Source organism: Saimiri boliviensis, chromosome X (assembly GCF_048565385.1).
Source record: "Saimiri boliviensis isolate mSaiBol1 chromosome X, mSaiBol1.pri, whole genome shotgun sequence".
NCBI lineage: Eukaryota > Metazoa > Chordata > Mammalia > Primates > Cebidae > Saimiri > Saimiri boliviensis.
This window is the reverse complement of record NC_133470.1, coordinates 37,830,150-37,849,780: the sequence shown is the minus strand read 5'-3', so window position 1 is coordinate 37,849,780 and position 19,631 is coordinate 37,830,150. Positions and strand designations below refer to the sequence as shown.

Sequence of the window (19,631 nt, the reverse complement as noted above, 5' to 3'; positions counted from 1 at the left end):
CATTATTCTGAACGCCAGCTGCAAATGTGCAGTAAACGTCTATTGTCCATTTATTGATAAGACAGGGAGCATTAACCAGATATGGAGAGAAAGCGTCAGTTCGTAGGGCTTGCAAAGGGTATTTAGTTTAGCTTACTCCCCTGCCCCAACACAAATCTGCATAAAATACTGCTTGGTTTTGTCACTGCCTTGCTTAAGAATGTCCTGCTAGCACGAAGTCTAAATTGCTTGACCTGGCTTTCAGGATCCTATGGAGTCAAGTCCTCCATAAATGACTGTGCCCAGTATCAAACGTAGAACCAGGGAGAATGCCAGAGACAAGGCACCTTACAAGGGGTGCTTACCATTAGTTGGAAAGTCAAAATAACATGAAGTAAATCTCATGCTAATCTGCAAAGTACTGCTGTAGATACAAGCAGCAGGGAGTGGTTGGCTGAGGGGCCAGGAAGGGAATGGCCAGGCGGGAAGGAGCACAGAGAGCGTTTTGGGCAATGGAAACTGCCAGGAGAAAGACAAAATCAGTGGACAAAGGTGCAGAAGCAAAAAGCGCCGCAGGATCCGGAGTGTGAGAGGCCTGCCTGCTGGGCTTCTCTGTGTCAATCAGAAAGTAAAACCATCCAAAGAATTTCTGGGAGTGAAAAACAACAAGATTCACTGATATTCTTTCATTTAAGAATACATTCTTGCCAGGTGTGTTGGCTCACATCTATAATCCCAGCACTTCTGGAGGGCGAGCTGGGTGGATTGTTTGAGCCCAGGAGTTTGAGACCAGCCTGGCCAACACGGTAAAGCCTCATCTCTACTAAAATACAAAAAGTAACCAGACATGGTGCTGGACGCCTGTAACCCCAGCTGCGAGGGAGGCTGGGGCAGGAGAATCGCTTGAAGCCAGGAGGCGGAGGTTGCAGTAAGCCGAGATTGCGCCACTGCACTCCAGCGTGGGTGATGGAATGAGACACTGTCTCCAAAAAAAAAAAAAAAAAAAAAAAAAGAATATATTTGGGTTGTGGAGACAATTCAAATGTCCATCAATGAATGAATGGGTAAAAAATGTGATACATCTATACAGTGGAGTATTATTCAGGCTTAAAAAGGAAGGACTTTTTTTTTTTTTTTTTTTTTTGAGGCAGGGTCTCACTGTCACCCAGGCTGGAGTACAGTGGTCCAATCATAGCTCACTGCCGCCTGGACTACCCAGGCTCAAGTAATCTTCCCACCTCAGCCTCCTGAGAAGCTGGGGCCACAGGCATGCGCCACCACACCCAACTAATTGTATCTTTAATATTTTTTAATTTTTTCTAGAAAATAAATTTTGTAGGAAGGAAATTCTGACACATACTACAACGTGGGCGAACCTTAGATATTCTACTACGTGGAAGAAGCCAGACACAAAAGGACACATATTGTGAGTCCGCTTATCTGAGATCTCTAGAATAGTTACATTCATAGAGACAGAAAGCGGACTGGAGACGCAGAGGAGGACAGGATGGCGTCGGCAGCTGCACAGGGCGGGCGAAGCGGTGGTAGCGGAGGTAGTAGTGGGGCTGGCGGTAGTTCCAGCTGCGGGACAGGCATTGGCCGTAGTGGCTGGTTGGATAAGTGGAAGATAGACGATAAGCCTGTAAAAATTGACAAGCGGGATGGATCGGCCGTGAAAAACTCTTTGGATGACTCTGCCGAAAAGGTACTTCTGGAAAAATACAAATATGTAGAGAATTTTGGTCTAATTGACGGTCGCCTCACCATCTGTACAATCTCCTGTTTCTTTGCCATAGTGGCTTTGATTTGGGATTATATGCACCCCTTTCCAGAGTCCAAACCCGTTTTGGCTTTGTGCGTCATATCCTGTTTTGTGATGATGGGGATTCTGACCATTTATACCTCGTATAAAGAGAAGAGCATCTTTCTCGTGGCCCACAGGAAAGATCCTACAGGAATGGATCCTGATGATATTTGGCAGCTGTCCTCCACTCTTAAAAGGTTTGGTGACAAATACACCTTGAAGCTGACGTTCATCAGTGGGAGAAAAAAGCAGCAGTGGGAAGCCGACTTTAAGTCCATTGCTAAGTTTTCTGACCACAGTGGGACACTGGTCATGGATGCATAAGAGCCTGAAATATCCAGGCTCCATGACAGTCTTGCCACAGAAAGAAAAATAAAATAGCCAATTCTAAAAGTAGCCCTCTTTCTGCTGGATCTTGCTGAGTTACTGGTTTTAGGGGTGGGGGAGATAAAAAGAACTTGAAGTGGGTAAAGTAAAAAATGTTAAAAAAAAGTCCCTGTTTTGTCCTGAAATTTTAGTCTGTTCTGGATAAATAAGATTTTCCAACTCAGATTATGAGAAGTTGTAGCTCTGATGTCTAGCTGTAGTCTCCTTGGTCTGCTATTGCATTATTTTAATTTGCTTTTTTGGGGGAAGCAGTTTTGCTAAAAGCTGTACAGACTTTCCTTAGTGCCTGGCAGTACTTTATATAGTATAGCTTTGGGCTATGTAGCATATTAAGACTCAATTTAGCCGGGCGCGGTGGCTCAAGCCTGTAATCCCAGCACTTTGGGAGGCCGAGGCGGGTGGATCACAAGGTCAAGAGATCGAGACCATCCTGGTCAATATGGTGAAACCCCGTCTCTACTAAAAATACAAAAAATTAGCTGGGCATGGTGGCGCGTGCCTGTAATCCCAGCTACTCAGGAGGCTGAGGCAGGAGAATTGCCTGAACCCAGGAGGCGGAGGTTGCGGGGAGCCGAGATCGCGCCATTGCACTCCAGCCTGGGTAACAAGAGCGAAACTCTCAAAACAACAAAAAAAAAAAAAAAAAAAAAAAAAAAAGACTCAATTTAAAAAAATTATTAATCTGTTGCTGACTCTGTTAATTCCTATTTCAACATGTGTTTCCTTGAATTCAGGATGCAACTTCTTGTGTATGACCACTTTCCTTCACACACTATTTTTGTGGGTGTGTACGTATCTGATTTGGGGAGAATTTAAAAAACACATAGCTTTTTAATTTGTTTGAAACAGATCTGCCTCTTACATTTTGTGCTCTTAACCAATTAAAGAAGCCAATGGCATTTTAGTTTTATATTGTGTTTTCCACTATTATATCCCTATTGATTTGTTTGTGCCTTTTATTAACTGCCATTTTCTAAAAATTTTTTTCAATAAAAGGAAGGAAGATGTGGAAAAAAAAAAAAAGAAAGTGGAATGGTGGTTAGCAGCAGCTAGTGGGGAAGGGAAAACAGGAAATTAGTGTTTATGGGGTATGGAATTTCAGTTCGGGAAGATGAAAAGGTTCTAGAGGTGGGTGGTGATGATGGTTGCACAACAATGTAAATGCACTGAATGCCACTGAACTGTACACTGAAACATGGTTAAAACAGTACATTATATATTTTTTCTATTTTTAATTTTTTTTTTTTTTTAGATGGAGTCTCACTCTGTTGCCCAGGCTGGAGTGCAATGGCACATCTGGGCCCACTGCAACCTCTGCCTCCTGGGTTCAAGTGATTCTTCTGCCTCAGCCTCCTGAATAGCTGGGATTATAGATGCATGCCACCACACCCGGCTGATTTTTGTATTTTTAGTAGAGACAGGGTTTCACCATGTTCATCAGGCTGGTCTCAAACTCCTAACCTTGTGATCCACCCACCTCAGCCTCCCAGAGTGCTGGGATTACAGGCATGAGCCACTGTGCCCGGCCTTTTCATTTTTTTTTAGGATGAAGTCTTACTCTGGCGCCCAGGCTGGAATGCAGTGGCACAATCTCGGCTCACTGCAACCTCTGCCCCTCAAGTTCAAGCGACTCCCACCTCAGCCTCCCAAGTAGATGAGATTACAGGTGCGTGCCACCACGCCTGGCTAATTTGGTGTGTGTGTGTGTGTGTGTGTGTGTGTGTGTGTGTGTGCGCGCGCGCGCGCATTTTTAGTAGAGACAGGGTTTCACCATGTTGGTCAGGCTGGTCTGGAACTCATAACCTCAAGTGATCTGCCTGCCTCGGCCTCCCAAAGTGTTGGGATTACAGGCATGAGCCACTGTGCCCAGCCTATTTTTAAATATTTTATGAAAATTTACAAAATATTTTAAAGTTGTATATATTTACTAGAATAAAAAATAAAGATTACATTCTTATGTATATGAATTTTTTTTTTTTTTTTTGAGACCGAGTCTCACTCTGTTGCCCAGGCTAGAGTGCAGTGGCCCAATATCGGCTCACTGCAAGCTCCGCTTCCTGGGTTCAAGCAGTTCTCCTGCTTCAGCCTCCCAAGTAGCTGGGATTACAGGCTCCCATCACCACGCCTGGCTAATTTTTTTGTATTTTTTTTGTAGAGACAGGGTTTTACTATGTTGGCCAGGCTGGTCTCAAACTCCTGATCTCGTGATCCGCCCGTCTCAGCCTCCCAATGTGCTGGGATTACAGGCGTGAGCCACCACGCCCGGCCACATGAATATTCTTATATGTCCTGAGGAATATAGACTACACTGAACAGTGGTCATATCTGGAAGGTGAGAGCATAGCAAATATTCTATCATTTCCACATCGTTTGTTTCTTTTCTTTCTTTCTTTCTTTCTTTCTTTCTTTCTTTCAAAGTTATCTCCTATAGAAAAGATCTTTCCACATAGTTTGTGGGGGTTTTGTTTTCTTTTTTTCTGAGGCTGAGTCTCGCCCTGCCGCCCGGGCTGGAGTGCAGTGGTGTGATCTCAGCTTGCTGCATCCTTCGCCGCCCGGGTTCAAGCGATTCTCCTGCCTCAGCCTCCTAAGTAGCTGGAAATACAGCTGCACACCACCACACCCGGCTAATTTTGTATTTTTAGTAGAGGTGGAGTTTCACCATGTTGGCCTCCTGACCTCAGATGATCTGCCTGCCTCGACCTCCCAAATTGCTGGGATTACAGGCATGATTCTGTGCCCGGCCTTTCCACATGATTTGAATGTCTGACAATAAGCATGTAATCTTGCAATCATAAGATAATTAAAGGTGGAAAAAAACTAAACAGAGGAGGACATCATGTGACAGATAAGCATAAAAAGTGTTCGGGCTCTGGCTGAAAGCCACCTCAGGGGAGGGCTTTTTTTCTTTACAGCAGCGGCTCTGCTCTTGCGTAAATCCCTGGGGGTGACTGAGAAGCAGATGAAAGGTCAGGGCTCCGGAGGAAGCTGACTCGCAGGAACCTCTGCCCATTCTCCCCCTTGAGCAAAGGGACTTTGGGGCTCACAGTGAACACAGCAGATGCACCCCTCTTCCAGTCCCACCTCCCGCCACACACACCTAGGGCCTGGCCAGGGGTCTGAGATGACCAAGGGCACAGCAGCTAAGGCACACACAAGCATAGGCCCTTGAGAGGCGGGTGCCTTGCTGGAGGGCACAAGCCAGGCCTCATCGGCACAGCAGCCTCCCCACCTCACCAGGGACAGGCCCATCCAGACCTTCTGCCTGACAGGGAGAAGCCAGCACGGTCCAGGGGACTGAGAGGGAACTGGCATCTGAAATGTTTATTTCTCCGCTTTGCTCCCAGGTTGCTAGGGTAGAATCCATAAACCCGCTGACTGGCTTCATTACTGATTAATAAGTTCCAGCTCTATGCCTGACAGCCCCCGGCGGCTCCCTGCTCTTCCTGACAGCAGGTTCAAAGCGTGGCTTTTCCCCAGCCCCAGCTCCTACAGAGCAGTTCACTGGGGCCTCCTTCTCTTCCCAGGCCTGGTGAACTGGCCTTGCCTTCACCTCCGGGAGTGTGTGTGTGTGTGTGTGTGTGTGTGTGTCCATGTGCACATCAGATCCTTCCTGAAGCAGCCTGGCTAACTGGTTATACACCTTCCCAAGACTAACCTATTGCTTGAACTCATCCTACTCATCCCCGTTTCTTCGGCGTTTCTTGATTTCCCAAGTCTCTGTTACGTTTTCTTTCTGTCTTTCGCCAGACATCACCCTCACAGGCTGTAAATGGAATCCATATCTCCTCTGTCCTTGAAAAAAATCAAACCCAAATCATGTCCTTAGTACAGCCTCTCTCCTTCCTGTCACCCAAACCACTGACAGCTGTCACATAACTCTTACAAGTCTCCCCAGCACCTCCCAGGCATTCTGTTCTTCAAAAATTAATTTGTATTAAATAGAGATGGTCTCTAGGCTGAACATGGTGGCTCACACCTGTAATCTCAGTACTCTGGGAGGCTGAGGCAGTTGGATCGCGAGGTCAGGAGTTCAAAACCAGCCTGACCAATATGGTGACACCCCCATCTCTACTAAAAATAAAAAAATAAAATAAAAATAAATTAGCCAGGCATGGTAGCATGTGCCTGTAGTCCCAGCTACTCAGAAGGCTGAGGCAGGAGAATCGCTCGAACCCGGCAGGCAGAGGTTGCAGTGAGCCGAGGTCGCACCACTGCACTCCAGCTTGGGCAACAGAGCAAGACTCTGTCTCAAAAAAAAAAAAAAAAAAAAATAGAGAGAGAGAGAGAGATGGTCTCTATTTAATAAACATTAAACATAGGGTCTCACTATACTGCCCAAGCTGGTCTTGAGCTCCCAGCCTTAAGCAATCCTCCTGACTTGGCCTCCTACAGCACTGGGATTACAGGTGTGAGCCACCACATCTAGCCTGATCTGTCACTCTAGATTACATTTGTCTTTTCTACAGTTTCATAGAAATCTAATCATGTAGTATGTATTCTTTTGTGTCTTGCTTTTTTTGCTCAATGTGTGTTTTTTTGAAACAGAGTCAGGCTATACCGCCCAGACTGGAGTGCAGGGGCACTATCTCGGCTCACTGCAACCTTGACCTCCTGGGTTCAAGTGACTCTCCTTCCTCAGCCTCCCAAGTTGCTGGGATTACAGGCACACGTCATCACACCTGAGTAGTTTTTATATTTTTAGTAGAGACTGGGTTTCACCATGTCGGCCAGGCTGGTCTTGAACTTCTGATCTCAAGTGATCCGCCTGCCTTGGCCTCCCAAAGTGCTGGATTACAGGCAGGAGCACCATGCCCAGCCAATTTTTGTATTTTTTTGTAGAGATGGGATTTCACCATGTTGCCCAGGCTGGTCTCGAACTCCTGGGCTCAAGCAATCTGCCCACCTCGACCTCTCGAAGAGGCACTTTCTTTTTTTCTTTTTTTGAGATGGAGTTTTGCTCTTGTTGCCCAGGATGGAGTGCAGTGTTGTGATCTCAGCTCACTGCAGCCTCCGCCTCCTGGGTTCAAGCGATTCTCCTGTCTTAGCCTCCCTAGTAGCTGCGATTACAGGTGTCTGCCACCACACCCAGCTAATTTTTTGTATTTTTAGTAGAAACAGAGTTTCACCATGTTGAGCAGGCTGATCTTGAACTCCTGACCTCAGGTAATCTACCTGCCTTGGGCTCCCAAAGTGCTGAGATTACAGGCATGAGCCAATGCGCCACACTCCACCCCACTTTCTTTTTTTCTAAACAGCTTTATAATTTACATAGCACTGGCAGGGTACAGTGCCTCACACTTGTAATCCCAGCACTTTGGGAGGGCGAGGCAGGTGGGTCACTTGAGGTCACGAACTTAAGACCAGCCTGACCAACATGGTGAAACCCTGTCTCTACTAAAAATACAAAAATTAGCCAGGCGTGGTGGTGGGCACCTGTAGTCTCAGCTACTAGGGAGGCTGAAGCAGGAGAATCATTTGAACCTGGGAGATGGAGGCTGCAGTGAGCCAAGGTTACGCCACTACACTCCAGCCTGGGAGACAGAGCAAGACTCCATCTCAAAAAAAAAAAAAAAAAAAAAAAATTCACACCATACAATCCACCCATTTAAAGTGTATAATTCTGTAGTTTTAGTATATTCATGGATATTTGCAACTATCATCACTTCAGTTTCTTTTCATCCCATAAAGTTGCTCAAAATTGTACCCTTGAAATATTATGGAACAACTCTAGAAGTCAAATTCCGTCCCCCTCCAGGGTGAATGGTGTTGCTACTGTCCTTGTTTGCTCCTGAACTAATTCTGTGTATTCTTTGTCATGTGTGGCCACTAAAGTCCATCGGGTTAGCTTAGCGGTCAGCTAATGAATGGATTGAGATTTCCTTAAGTGTTTGAAAACAATAAGTCTCCCGGTCTTTGCTGATCTTCACTGTGGGTTTTTGGAACACACCTTCAAACTCAGCCAGGCAGCTGACAACCCTACCTTTGCCTTCACGTCCTGCTTGCACAGAGCATCGAGGTTCCCCATTGAGAGCCCTCCTGCTCTAAATAAAGGAGCTGGGGAGACCAAATTATCGTGCAGGAAGTTTGCTTAGCAAATGATAGACATGCCTAACTGATCTCCTTTCTCCCCTTCTCCCTTATTAACCGTCCCGCTATGTTACTGGGGGCAGAATTGCAACCAGACAAGAAAATGATGTTTCCCAGCCTCCCTTGCAGCTGAGTAGCGACAACCTTTGAGATGTAAGTGGAAGTTGGTGGATGGGGTTGCTAGGAAAGACCTTTTGCCCCTGGCCCTTCTCCTACTTCCTGTTTCAAATGTGGGTGTGATGGTAGACTTCCAGCAACCATTTTGTGATCTTACAGATGTGATCTTAAGGATGTCCTGTGGGTTAAAAGGTAGAAAGAAAGAACTGACCTGAGCCTATTGAGACTTTTATCTGGACTTTTCTTCTATGTGAAAGAGTCAGAAATCTCTATCTTTTTAAAATCACTTAATTTATTTTGTGTTTTATGAGCCAACCCTAGTCCTAGCTAGTATAGCAAGCGCAAAATCAGAGTTGAGGAAGAAGAATAGCCCAGAGCAGCAGTTCATGCAGGCTGGGCTACCTATACAGAGCCCTGGCCATTCTCCAGAGGCCATCTGTGGTAGGCAGCCTTAAAGACGGCCCCAAATGGCCGGGCGGGGTGGCTCACACCTATAATCCCAGCACTTTTGGAGGCCGAGGCAGCCAAATCACTTGAGGTCAGGAGTTCGAGACCAGCCTGGCCAACATGGTGAAACCACATCTCTACCGAGAATATAAAAAAAATTAGCCAGGCGCCTGTAGTCCCAGCTACTTGGGAAGCTGAGGCAGGAGAATCACTTGAACCCGGGAGGCAGAGGTTGCAGTGAGCCAAGGTCATGCTACTACACTCCAGCCTGGGCAACAGAGCAAGACTCTGTCTCAAAAAAAAAAGACATGGCCCCAAATGATCTTCACACCTCAGTGTTCACTGGTTCAGTAGGCTGGCCTGTGTAATCAATAGGAGACTGCAGAAGTGCGACAGTTGCACTTTACACTGTAAAGACGTTGCACTTTACACTGTAAACCAAAAAGTGTCTGAGACAGGTCTCCATCAATTTAGAAGTTTACTCTGCCAAGGTTAAGGACATGCTGAGAAGAAATAAACATGAGTCACAGAAACAGTTAGCGAGTGGTCTGCGCCTTTCTCCAGAGATGATTTTGAGGGCTTCGGTATTCAAAGGGGAAAAGCAGACTGGAGGAGAAAGAGGGAGGGTATGGTCGCATTCCTGAATCCACATCTTGCGAGAGAAAAGAAGCAACTAGAGGCAGAGTCGATTATGTATTAATCTCGCACTCAGTAATCGCCACTTTCCATAAGATAAGGTGAACATAGAGTAGCTACCTGTGGAGATGTTTAACCTTTTATCGGTAGCTATCTGCTTAGGAATAAAAGGAAAGGCAGCCTCTTGCATGACTCAGCTTTCAGCTTAATTTTTTTTGTTCTTGGCAGAGTGAATTGGGGTCCCAATGAGTTTTTATTTTCCTTTCCCATCATCTTGCTCTCTCTTGAATCACTTGTTTTGGGGAGAGCCAGCTGCCGCGTTGTGAGGACACTCAAGCAGCCCTATAGAGAGACCCGTGTGGTGAGGAACTGAGAAATCTCCCACTTTCAGCCTCCTGAATAGCTGGGACTACAGGCGTATGCCACCATCCCCAGTTAATTTTTGTTTGTTTTTGCTTGAGACGAAATCTTGCTCTGTCCCCCAGGCTGGAGTGCAGTGGAGTGATCTCGGCTCCCTGCAACCTCCACCTCCTGGGTTCAAGCAATTCTCCTGCCTCAGCCTCCTGAGTAGCTGGGATTACAGGGGCACGCCACCACGCCCTGCTAATTTTTGTATTTTTAGTAGAGACGGAGTTTCACTGTGTTAGCCAGGATGGTCTTGATCTCCTGACATCGTGATCCGCCCACCTCGGCCTCCCAAAGTGCTGGGATTACAGGCATGAGCCACCGCGCCTGGCTAATTCTTGTACTTTTTGTAGAGGCGAGGTTTTACCATGTTGGCCAGGCTGATCTTGAACTCCTGGACTCAAGCGATCCACCCACCTTGGCCTCACAAAGTGCTAGGATTACAGGCGTGAGCCACTGCGCCTGGTCACGGTTCCTCTTTGGTAATCTGCTGAGCTCTGTTGCGATGCCTCTGCCGTGTTCTGCCTGGAATGCCACTCCCTCCCTTCCCTCACCTTTCTAATGGCTTCTTCAAAAATTAGATTCACTATTCACCTACAGACATTCCCACCACCTCAAGGAAGGTGGGGTGTCACTGCCAAAGTGAAAGAGAGGCTGTACCACCTGCCATTAAGAAAGAGGCACACCAGCCTGGGCAACATATAGCAAAATCTGTCTCTACAAAAAATAAAAAATCAGCTGGGTGTGGCAGCGGGTACCTGTACTCTCACCTACTCGGGAGGCTGAAGCAGGAGGATTGCTTGAACCCAGGAAGACAAGGCTGCAGTGAGCCGTGTTTGTGCCACTGCACTCCAGCCTGGGCAACAGAGTGAGACCCTGCCTCAAAAAAAAAAAAAAAAAAAAAGAAGAGGCACAATATTTGGTGTCATTGGATTTTGCAGGCAACACACCCCACGCTAATGAGCTACTCTGACCCAATTGCTCAGTAGACCAGAGACTGTCAGTTCTGAGCAACTGACTCTGCAACAGTCTAGGCTTTGGTACAAACTGCTCTGGCACTTTGGCTGATGGTACTTGAAAAGTCTTTGGCAAATAGCTGGGTGGTGGCTCACACCTGTAATCCCAGCACTTTGGGAGGCCAAGGCAGGCGGATCACCTGAGGTCACGAGTTGAAGACCAGCCTGGCCAACATAGAGAAACCCCGTCTCTACTAAAAATATAAAATTTAGCTGGTGCAGTGGCAGCTGCCTATAATCCCCGCTACTGCAGAGGCTGAGCCGGGAGAATCGTTTGAACCTGGGAGGTGGAGGTTGCAGTGAGCCAAGATGGCATCCCTGCACTCCAGCCTGGGTGACAGAGCGAGACTCTGTCTCAAACAAAAAAGAAGAAGAAAAAGGTCTTTGGCAAATAGACTTGGAGCCCCTGAAAGCCAAGATAAGAGAATCACACAGAGACCCCCAGGGTCCAAGGCCAGTCGGGCCATCTTCAGCCAATTGTTTTAGCTTCCCATTGAATACCTGATCATGGAACATCTTCAAAACTTGGTTCACCACTTTCTTTTAGGGACCTTCCCATGGGAAACTACATCCTACACACTGTGGCCTCAACTGTTTTGGACGGAATGTGTGCTTTATTAAACAAGACTTGTAGCCATTTGCCTTGTTAAGTGATCCACCTGTGTTGACTTTGTCTCCCAACTAGTGTGTGATATTGAGCAAGTTAACTAACATCTTGAAACTTAAGAATAAGCCGGGCACAGTGAAGCAGGCCCATAGTCCCAGCTACTCCAGGGGACAAGGTGGAAGAATTTCGGGACCCCATCGCTATGAAAATAATAATATAATAATAAAAGCTCTGGGCCGGGCACAGTGGCTCACACTTGTAATCCCAGCACTTTGGGAGGCTGATGCGGGAAGATGGTTTGAGCCCAGGACTTCAAGACCAGCCTGGGCAACATAGTGAGACCCTCATCTCTACAAAAAAAAAAAAAAAAAAATCAAAAATTAGCCAGGTGTGGCACGTGCCACCTGTACTCCCAGCTGCTCGGAAGCTGAGGTGGGAGGATCGCTTGACCCCAGGAGGTTGAGGCTGCAGTGAGCCATAATCATGCCACTGTTCTCCAGCCTTGGTGACAGAGTGAGACTCTGTCTTAAAAAAAAAAAAATAGGGCCGGGCGCGGTGGCTCATGCCTGTAATCCCAGCACTTTGGGAGGCCGAGGCGGGTGGATCACGAGGTCAAGAGATCGAGACCATCCTGGTCAACATGGTGAAACCCCGTCTCTATTAAAAATACAAAAATTAGCTGGGCATGGTGGCTCGTGCCTGTAATCCCCGCTACTCAGGAGGCTGAGGCAGGAGAATTGCCTGAACCCAGGAGGCGGAGGTTGCGGTGAGCCAAGATCGCGCCATTGCACTCCAGCCTGGGTGACAGAGTGAGACTCCGTCTAAGATAAATAAAGAAATAATTTTTAAAAATAGGTAAATAAATAAAAATAAAGCCCTTAGAAAGGTGCCTGGAGACCGGGCATGGTGGCTTATGCCTGTAATCTCAGCACGTTGGAAGGCCGAGGCGGGTGGATCATCTGAGGTCAGGAGTTTGAGGCCAGCCTGGGCAACGTGGTGAAACCCTGTCTCGACTGAAAATACAAAAACTAGCTGTGTGTGGTGATGAGTGCCTATAATTCCAGCTACTCAGGAGGCTGAAGCACGAGAATCTCTTGAACCCAGGAGGCGGAGGTTGCAAAGAGCTGAGATCGAACCACTGTACTCCAGCCTGGGCAACAGAGCGGGACTCCATCTCAAAAAAATTAAGTTAAATTAAAAAAAGAAAGGTGCCTAGAACATAGTCAACAGTCAGTACATTTAAACTGCTGTTGCTACTATTATGGCTGACGGGAGAGTGTTGCAGAAACAGACTGGGGATTAAGTGAGAGACCTCCGGAGGAATAAGGAGGCGATGAGTGTTTGCAGGTGCTCCTGCAACAGGGCGCCATGGATTTGCTTCGATGAAGAGCGCCGCTGGACTCTCCTCACTGCAGATGGAACCACGCTGCCAGGGCAGAGGGAGGCAGCCCTCAGAACCGTGCCATGAATGCTAGGCCACAGGGTCGTGCCCATCCTTGGGTGAGGAAACAGATCTTCTGCACTTGCTTCCCCCGGTGTTTAAAACTCTCCGTCTCTGAAAGAAGAATCAGAGAACGCTTTAGACAGGTTGCGCTATGGCTGGAAATAGAAACGCCGGGATTTCTCCTTTCAAGTTTTCCATACATGTTAATTTCCTTTTGCTGAAAGGAAAAACACTTGATTCTAATTTATTTGTAGGCCTGAAATGAGATTTTTCCTCAGTTGGAAGATGTGATGTGCCACGTACACTAAATGAGAGAAGGGCTGGGAAAATGTAAGCAGGAAACTAACGGCAGAAGTAAAAGGAATTACTTAAGGGAAAGCCAATCTGAAAAGGCTTCATACTGTTTGATTCCAACTATATGACATTCTGGAAAAGGCAGGACTATGGAGAAGGTGAAAAAAAAAATCAGCAGCTGCCAGATGTTGTGGGAAGGGGGGATAAATAGGTGGGGCAAAGTGGATTTTTAGGGCAGTGAAAATCCTCCGTGTGACAGTATCATGGTGGATGTGTGGCGTTATGCATTAGTCCAAATCTACAGAATGTACCACAGCAAGAGTGAACCCTCATGTCAGCTGCGGCTCCTGGGTGATAAGATTTCCATGCTAGGAGGATGCTGTCGGGAATATGGGGAATCTCTGCGCCTTCCTCTCTATTTTGCTGTGAACCTAAAACTGCTCTAAAAAAGAATAGTCTATTTAAAAAAATAAAAAAGCAAAATGAAAATGCAAGCTTGGTTTTGAGGACATATTATTTAGAACTCTGCTGGGTGCGAGTAACAGAAGTTTCTGGCTCACTGAGTCTCAGAAGGACGTTATAAGTCAGAGGTGCCTCGGGAACCGGGAGACAGGGATGATTACAGCTGCTGGGAGGAGGCTGCCGCGAGGTGGAAGGCAGAATCCTGGTGGCCTCTCTCTCCCCAGCTCCCCTGTTTACACAGGATCCTCTCCTGCTTTCCATAGACACTGTTTGCCCTTTCTCTACCCCAATACTAAATTCCTGGGCCAGGGGACGCTGGTGGCGCAGTGCTTGGGGCAGCTCCCAGCCCCAGCAACTCTGGTCATGGGGGTGGAGGTGCGGGTATGGTTCCATGGAAGTTGCCAGCAGAAATCTGCAAGGAAGTGAATGTGTGTGTTGGGTGGGCCAGGGCCCTTTCAGGGGGGCCTCGTTTTGTAATAGTCGTGCCCCCATCGCCACCCCCGCAGGAATATGGTGTTCGTTCCTGGCTGAAATAGGCCCGGCTTTCTGTGCTTGCTGCTGACACCCGCTTTCCTTTTGATTTAAGGCCATTGCAGGGCTCCGCTTTGGAGCGAGCATTGGAGGAATTCTTTGGCCACCAAGCAGCCTTCGTGCGTCCCTCTTATATAACAGAGCCACCGAGAGGCTGTTTGCATTCTGCCTGCTTTTTTTCCGTTGCAGTAGTTTATTTATTAATTAGTGTGCAAAAGATAAAAAAGAGGTAATAAGCTTGTTTGTGTGCTAGTCCACGTGTTGTGTGTGCTCATTTTTTCTGCAGTCTGGCATCGAGAACCAGAACGTTTGGCCCCAGGGGAGGAGGCCGGGACCCAGGGTGCCAGAATCTTACCGTGCAGAGGCGACAGGCCAATGCAGTTCGTTCCTTTTCCTCCCTCCCTCTCTTCTCCCCGCCATTTCCGTCCTTCACCCCCTCCTTCCTTCCTCCCTCACACTCGCCCTCCCTTCCCCCGCCCGGAGGGTTCTGGGCGTCCTTGGAAGGAAAGGAGAATGGCCTCCAGGTCGGAGAACTCATCAGCAGTCACTGCAAACAGCGCTAGGAAGCGGGGAAAGGAGCCATCGGGCGGTTGAAACTTGGGTTCCAGGCGGCCTCTGGTGGCGATCGCGGAGAGTGCCGCCCGGCTGCTCCCCTCACCCCTCAGCCGGAAACCCTCAGACACCTCGCGGGCGGGCCACCCCGCTGTGGTCTGCTCCGGCCGCTGTCCCCCCGCCTCATTTGCCACGCGCCCCTTCACTTCGGGAGTGCACGCCTGGGGCATCTCCGCTTCCACAGTGTGGTGTTGAAATCCGCAAGGATCACAGCCCAGGGGGAACTCGGCGAGGAACCTGGGCGGGATGGATGCAGGGTCTGGCCAAGACAAGCTTCTGGCCCCTCCTGCAGCGCTTTGTAATGGAGGCTGACCCGCCTTTTCCGTGGTCGCAGCGAGGGAGAGCCTTGTCGCCCCTCGCAGCACCCCCACCCCCACCCCCATCTCCACCATCCAGCGGCGGCCCTAGCGTCAGTTTGCACAGTTACCAACGTAAGCAGCGCCGCAGCGCGGCATCCAGGCAGTAGGAGGGAGGGAGGGCCGAGGTGGCTCCCCGGGGAGGCTGGACGACCTCGTCGTCCCCCACCCCTTGCCACCCCGGACTTGGGGCCTGGGGGCTTCTGCACTGTTGGAATCCTGCCTGTTGGGGGCGCGGGCTGCCTTGAGAGAGGTTTCTGGATGTTGAGTCAGCTGGGCTCCCTCCCTGCCTTCCCCTCCCCCGCCCCCCACCTCCAGAGACATCCAGGAAATGTACAGATTTCTACGGCACTCTGGGGTCAAAATAGGACCCGGTGGGAAAAACATGTATTTCATTTTCCCTATATTACGTAATCATGTAAAGAAAATTAAATACATTTTAAGCTGGGGTGGTGCTTTCTGTAACAGAATGAAAACCACCTCCAAGCCTTCAACTTAAAAAGAAAAAAAAGGAAAAGAAGGAAAGCTTTTTAAAAAACTTTACTAGGTAAATATTTAAAAACGAAAAGCAACATAAAAAGAAAATTAAATACAAGCCATTAGGGAAGGGAGAAATATCAAGCATGTATATACAATTTTCTAATGAAATCTTTCCAACCCCCTCTTACCTTCTTTTTTACTTATTATTATAATTTCAAACAGACCTAAAAGTACATAAGGGGTAACAAACCCCCACCTTCAACAATGACCAATGTAGCCCAGGTGGTACTCACGCCTGTAATCCCAGCACTTTAGGATGCAGAGGCGGGCTAATCAGTTGAGCCCAGGAGTTCGAGACCAGCCTGGACAACATACTGAGCCCTCCATCTCTACAAAACAATTAAAAAATTAGCTGGGCTTGGTGGCAGCTGCCTGTAGTCTCACCTACTCTTGAGGCTCAGGTGGGAGGATCACTTGAGCCCAGGAGGTTGCAGTGAGCTGTGATCTTGCCACTTCGACAAAGCAAGACCATGTCATCAAAAAGAAAAAAAAAATTACCAATGTATGGCCATTTTTTTCACCTATATTCCTACTTGCTCTCCCTCATTATGTATTTTTATTTTTTAATAATAAGATAAATTGAGCTTCTGTTTTAATTAGGGTTGGCTGTGTAACAAGCCACCCCAAAACTTAGTGGCCCAAAGCAAAGATAGTTTACTATTTCTCACCATTCCAGTGACTGGCTGGACAGTTCCCCTGCCAGTTTTGACTGGAGTTCCTCCTAAAATGTCTAAGATGGCCCCTCACCCTCTAATAGGCTAGATGGGCCTCCTTATATGGCACCTGGAGTTTTCTTTCTTTCTTTTTTTTTTGCTTCCATCAACATCATAACTTTTCTTTCTTTCTTTCTTCCTTCCTTCTTCCTTTCTTCCCTTTCTTTTGAGATGGGGTCTCACTCTGTTGCCCAGGCTACAGCACACTTGTGCCATTATAGCTCACTGCAGCCTCAAACTCCTAGGCTCAAGCGATCCTCCTGCCTCAGCCTCCCAAGTAGCTGGGACTAAGCATACAGCACCACACCTGTCTAAATTTTAAAAGTTTTTGGCCGGGTGCGGTGGCTCAAGCCTGTAATCCCAGCACTTTGGGAGGCCGAGGAGGGTGGATCACGAGGTCAAGAGATCGAGACCATCCTGGTCAACATGGTGAAACCCCGTCTCTACTAAAAATACAAAACATTAGCTGGGCATGGTGGCGCGTGCCTGTAATCCCAGCTACTCAGGAGGTTGAGGCAGGAGAATTGCCTGAACCCAGGAGGCGGAGGTTGCGGTGAGCTGAGATCGCGCCATTGCACTCCAGCCTGGGTAACAAGAGTGAAACTCCGTCTCAAAAAAAAAAAAAAAAAGTTTTTGTACAGATGGAGTCTCACTATGTTTCCCAGGCTGGCCTCCAAATTCTGGCCTCAAATGATCCTCCCACTTCAGCTTCCCAAAGTGTTGGGATTACAGGCATGAGCCACCACACCCAGGCCATAACTTTTCATTTTAATAAACTTTATAGTATATATATATTTTTTTCTAAGACTTAATTCTGAGGATATAACCATTATTTTATTTTATTTTATTTTTGAGATAGAGTTTCGCTCTTGCTGCCCAGGCTGGAGTGCAATGGTGTGATCTCAGATCACCACAACCTCTGCCTCCTGGGTTCAAGTGATTCTCCTGTCTCAGCCTCCTGAGTAACTGGGATTATAGGCATGTGCCAGCACGCCCGGCTAATTTTGTATTTTTTAGTAGAGACGAGTTTTCTCCATGTTGGTCAGGCTGGTCTTGAACTCCCGACCTCAAGTGATCCGCCCACCTCGGCCTTTCAAAGTGCTCAGATTACAGGTGTGAGCCACCGTGCCTGGCCTTATTTTTGTATACTTTTTATTTTCCTAATTTTGTTTATTTTATTTTATTTTATTTTTATTTTTTGAGACCGAGTATTGCTCTGCCACCCAGGCTGGAGTACAGTGGTAGGATCTCAGCTCACTGCAACCTCCACCTCCCAGATTCAAGGAATTCTTCTGCCTAAGCCTCGAAATAGCTGGGATTGCAGGCGCCCACCACCACGCCCAGCTAATTTTTGTATTTTTATTGGAGATGGGTTTCACCATGTTGGCAGGCTGGTCTCAAACTCCTGGCCTCCAGTGATCTGCCTGCCTCAGCCTCCCAAAGTGCTGGGATTACAGGTGTGAGTCACTGCCCAGCCAACTTTATATTTTTTAGAACAGTTTTAGGTTCACAGCAACAATGGGTAAAAGATGCAGAGATTTCCTTTATACCCCCTTGACCCCCGACACATGCAGCCGCCCCCATTATCAATAGCCCCCACCAGAGTGGTACATTTGTTGCAATTGATGAACCTACATTGACACATCATCATCACCCAGAGTCCACAGTTTACGTTAGGGTTTACTCTCGGGGTTGTACATTCTGTGAGTTTGGACAAATGTATGATTATGTGTGTCCAGCATCACAGTACCATACGGAGTATTTTCTCTTTTTTGTTGTTTTGTTTTTCTTGAGATAGGGTCTCACTCTATTTTTCAGGCTGGAATGGAGTGGTGCAGTCATGGCTCCCTCCCACCTTTGCCTCCTGGGCTTAGGTGATCCTCCCAACTCAGCCTCCCAGGTAGCTGGGACCACAGGCGTACATCATTATGCCTCACTAATTTTTCTGTTTTTTGTAGAGACGGGGGTCTTACCATGTTTCCCAAACTGGTCTCACACTCCTAAGCTCAAGCAATGCTCCCACCTCGGCCTCCTAAAGCGATGGGATTACAAGCATGAGTGAGTGTGCCCAGCCCAGAGTATTTTCACTGCCCTAAATATCCCCTGTGGTTCAGCTCTTCATCCCTCCCTCCCTCCCTAGCTCCTGGCAGTCAATGATCTTCTTACTGTCTCCATAGTTTTGCCTTTTCCAGAAAGTCACATGCATTAGTTGGAATCATACAGCATGCAGCCTCTTCAGATTGGCTTCCTACACTTAGTAGTATGCATTAAAGGTTCCTGCAGGTTGGCTGGGTGCCATGGCTCATGCCTGTAATCCCAACACTGTGGGAGGCCTGGGTGGATGGATCACCTGAGGTCGGGAGTTCGAGACCAGCCTGACCAACAAGAATAAACCCCGTCTCTGCTAAAAGTACAAAATTAGGCAGGCATGGTGGTACATGTCTGTAATCCCAGCTACTTGGGAGGCTGAGGTTGTGGTGAGTCAAGATTGAGACATTGTATTCCAGTCTGGGCAACAAGAGTGAAACTCCGTATCAAAAAATATATGTATACAAAAATTAGCCAGGCATGGTGGCGAGTGCCTGTAGTCCCAGCTACTCAGGAGGCTGAGGCGGGAGAATTGCTTGAACCCAGGAAATACAAGATGCAGTGAGCCAAGATCGCGCCACTGCACTCCAGCCTGGGCAATAGAGCAAGATTCCATCTCAAAAAAAACTTTTAAAAAAAGCTTCCTTCAGGTCTTTTCATGGCTCAAGAGCTCATTACTACTTAGCGCTAGTCCACTGTCTGGCTGTACCACAGTATATTTTTCTATTCACCTGCTGAAGGGCATCTTGGTTGCTTCTAAGCTTTGGCAATTATGAGTAAAGCTACCATAAACATCCATGTGCAGAGTTTTGCATAGGCATAAATTTTCAACTTGAGTAAATACCAAGGAGTGTAACAAAACTTTTTATATGAGGTTTTGTGCTTATCATGGCCACAATTTCTGTCCTGGTCTTAGGCTGAAGTGCTGAACACTTCAAATGCTTTTTTTTTTTTTTTTTTTTTTTTTTTTTTTGAGACAGAGTCTCGCACTGTCGCCTAGGCTGGAGTGCAGTGGCACGATCTTGGCTTACTGCAACCTCACTGGATTCAAGTGATTCTCCTGCCTCAGCCTCCCGAGTAGCTGGGACTACAGGCACGCACCACAA

At 47.5% G+C, this 19,631-nt stretch overlaps 1 pseudogene; it reads left to right on the top strand.

Moving 5' to 3' along the window:
• The first annotated feature begins 1,486 nt into the window (after nt 1-1,486).
• LOC101043924 (signal peptidase complex subunit 2 pseudogene) lies at nt 1,487-2,263 on the top strand (annotated as a pseudogene).
• Nucleotides 2,264-19,631: the final 17,368 nt, after the last annotated feature.